At 36.3% G+C, this 3,786-nt stretch overlaps 1 protein-coding gene across 5 annotated transcripts in view; it reads left to right on the top strand.

Moving 5' to 3' along the window:
- foxn1 (forkhead box N1) overlaps window positions 1–3,786 on the top strand; it is a 27,470-nt gene that overhangs the window by 13,342 nt on the left and 10,342 nt on the right. The window contains exon 1 of one of the 5 annotated variants that reach the window (XM_032512304.1): window positions 12–259. The exons of the other annotated variants lie outside the window; for them this stretch is intronic. The gene's annotated coding sequence lies outside the window, so the exon portion shown is untranslated. Of the gene's footprint in view, window positions 1–11; window positions 260–3,786 lie in introns of those variants that run through there. 5 annotated transcript variants of the gene reach the window in all.

Raw genomic sequence — 3,786 nt, 5'->3', positions numbered from 1 at the left:
CACACACACACACACACACACACACACACACACACACACACACACAAAATCTGAAACCAGCCCATCAACCATTTCCATACAAATGTAGACCGTCAATCTAATCAAAGTGTTCACTGCGAGGGTAGAGGGGACGTGAGGTGTACAGATCCACCAGGGGTTAATGAGCTCAGATGTCGACAGAGGGTCTGAGTGAGATAATCTGATTGAAACTACAAATTGGCGAAGAAGAGAGGGCACAGTTACTGTTTGCGAAGGCTAGGTGAGTTAATTTGACAGTTTTCCAATTTGTGTTTATATAAACTGCTGCAACTATTTTGCTCTTTTTGCTTTGTTTCACTCTTTTTACCTCCATGTTTCTGTAGTAACTAGAGAGAACATAGTACTCCACTGATGCTGTGTGCTCCGCTGTAGGCGCTGAAAACTGGTTCACCGCTGTGAACTTTGAGCGGTGGCGATGTCAACACTGCTGACAAAACACTGTCAGTATATAATCCTGACAGACATACCGGTTCTCTTTTTACTTATTATTATTACTGTAGACAAGAAAGAGCCCTACTTTATGAACATTTGTGTTAAGCTTGTGAAAGTTTGGGCAATTTTGAGGTACTTGTTTTGTACTCAGAGACAAATACTGTACTTCATACTTTACTACATTTCTTACAAATTTAGCTGATAATGCATACTTTTAAGTAAGGTTTTGAATGCAATATTTTTACTTTTAGTGGAGTATTTTCACACTGTGGTATTTTATACTAAGTCAAGGATCTGAATACTTTTTCCATCAGTGATTGTCACTAATGAGATTGCGTGTGTGCGCCGAACCTTTTTTTGCACTTTTTAGATGGCTTTGTAAATCAGTTTAGAAGTAAATTAAAACATAAATTTGTTTTTTTTTAATATAACATAATAGTTTATTCAAAATTATGTAACATAATAAAATGAAGTAATGCGATGCATTGAGGTATCACTAAACCACAGCAAAACTATTCTTACATGACACCAATGCAGGTGATTGATGACAGAGCTGATACTGTACTATAATTAAACTTTATTGTACAGGCCCAACACTCAGCTATTCTTTATTCATACATCGTGGCAGTTGAAGATTTAAGATTCAAGTTTCCTTTTATCGTCATTCAGCAAAACACAAAAATGTAAAGCACGGACGACGTTACGTGCATGACTCCTATAAATACAAGATAATAAAATAGAGCTTTATGAATGAATATGTATATATGTATGTATATGTATATATACATATATATATATATAACTAGTTCTAGACCAGTAAAAATTGGACTAAATGATTAAAGTAAATAAAACAATATGATTAAAATACAAAAAGTAAAAAAAGTAAAAAAATTGAAATAAAAAAATTTAATTTTGGAGATATTTGACAGATCCAAATGTTCATTGAGGTTTTTGGAGTAATGTATGGAATAATTATACAGATCAACAACACTAAATTAAAAATACCCAATTTCAAGTAAAGCTTCTGAATTCAAAAGTAAAAGTATAATCAGCAAAATGAACTTAAGAATCAAAGGTAGTAGGAGTAATTATTAGCCAGCAGAACGGCCACTGTCAATGTGACATTATCATATATTATATAATTATTTAATATTATTATAGATTCATTAACATTTAAGCTTAATTTACAGCAGCAATACAATAAAATATCATATAAATTGACTTAAGTTTTGTAAAAGATTGCCATGTAATCATTTTTGGGACAAGCTGTTGCTCAGCTCTGTGACTCAAAAAGAGAGGGACACAGACGGGGGCTAAATCTTGACGTTAAACCTATTCGTGCACGCACGCACGCACACACCACTGCTGAAGTTTTTACTTCTCTTTCTATAAGTGCATCCGTTCTGGCTGGTGGCAGCGTGTCTGTCAAGCAGATGAGAGGATTTGGTGCCACAGTTGTTAAAAGGAAATCTCTCAACTTTCACGTTGACACTTTAGCCCACTTTGATGTAGAGAGAAAGAAGCCCCGATTGCTACTTCTCTCTCTCTGACACTCTCTGACACACACTGACACACACACACACACACACACACACACACACACACACACACACACCATACACATACACTACCATACACATCCACCACACACACCCCACCAGAGCTCTCTGCCTCAGCATTATTTGGCTTTACGTGACCTAACTGCCATGGTTTGTTGGCAGTTTTAATGAGCTTGGTTTATGTTGGGGGTTAAGGTTACTTTTACTGGAACTTGGGCCACGTGTCTGTCACCTCCGCTGGGATCAGATAACCCTTCTGTACACTTAGCCGGATAACCCTACCCCATGTACATCCACATATGTCAAGCTTTGGTGTTTTAATAAACTGGCACTGAAAATGAACTCTTCTAACGCCTGAACTCATACTGTCAGAGGACACAGTATAGTATATCTCGCAGATTTACAGTAGACTAATGACTCAGTAGAGATGATCTCAAAGGATCAGTGACAAGAAGTGCTTCGTCAGAACACTTGACATACGAAGCGTATGTTAGGTGCCAACAGCAATTAAAATCAAAAGCAGAAGAACAGCTTGCTTATTTGCCACTTGCATGTTTCTCTCCTATCTGATTCATCTTATCTTATTTTATTTGATCCAAAATTCAAAAGAGTAGTTTGATGTTTTGGGAAAACTCTAACCACAGTCTGCATTACCAACTGTCACCTGAGCTAAACAGTGCAGCAAAACACTTTGAACAATCCTCACTTTTCATCTTTAAAGTTTCAATAATTTCAGTGACTTAAAACTAATCAATATTTTTCTTTAAAGAAGAGTGACATTCCTCCACATTAATCTTTTTTTTTATAACATACCAGTTTTTGCTTCAATCTACATATCTAAATTCTGTTGTAATTTACATAATAACTAGAACAAAAGTTACAAACTAAAGTTATGTAATAGTAATAGAGAATTGTGGGGCTAATCCTGCCTCTCTCCAGCTTTAGGCCACATGTTATCATCAACAATGATTGTGCTGTTTTACTATAGTAAAAGTAGTGTCTTTCAGATTTTTTTATAGCTGTGTATGTAACCTCGGATAACTTACCTGGACATATTGATATCTTTGTTCTTTTACCTGTTGACTGTTTCTCTTGAACTGTACAATGAATAACTTCTTCATTTTTATTTGGTGTTTCTTTATTTACAAGACAAGGCTTTTTGAGCGTTCCCTATATATACAGAATGTATTCACTACACTAACAAGTCTGAAACAAGACACCTGTTTAGACTTTCAGCTGAAATTGCAAGTAACAGTGTTTTAAAGGCACCAGACTGAGATCTATTCTGTTTTGAATGTGTGGTTGTGTGTGTTAGCATTTGAACAAAGTGCTGTAAATCCACAGTGTTGTGCATGTTGTGGCCAAAGCCATGGGATACGTGTGTAGAGTTTTGAAAACTGTGTTCAAGCAATAAAAAACAAACTAGAGTTTGGTCCGTGTGAACTGCTGCTGTGCAGACTGTTGTTAGAGGTTTGCACATGGCTCAAGTTGTGCCGACTGTTGTTTAGCAATCGGCACAACTTATGGTGGCAGCAGCTGAAGGTAACAAAATGCACATCTGAGATGTTTGCAGATGTTCTTATCTGTGGAAAGAGCCAGGCTTTCTGTATGTGTGCTCCTAATTCTAGTCTTAAGATTTTAGGATTGATTTTAAGATTTTATGGTTTGTTTTTAAAGCTGTGAATGGACTGGCTCCAATATATATCTCGGACTTCATCATAATTTATAGGCCAGCGCGGTCACTGAGGTCAGAGAG

This window comes from Etheostoma spectabile, chromosome 3, assembly GCF_008692095.1.
Source record: "Etheostoma spectabile isolate EspeVRDwgs_2016 chromosome 3, UIUC_Espe_1.0, whole genome shotgun sequence".
In the NCBI taxonomy this organism is placed as follows: Eukaryota; Metazoa; Chordata; class Actinopteri; order Perciformes; family Percidae; genus Etheostoma; species Etheostoma spectabile.
This window is presented reverse-complemented; position numbering and strand designations above follow the sequence as displayed.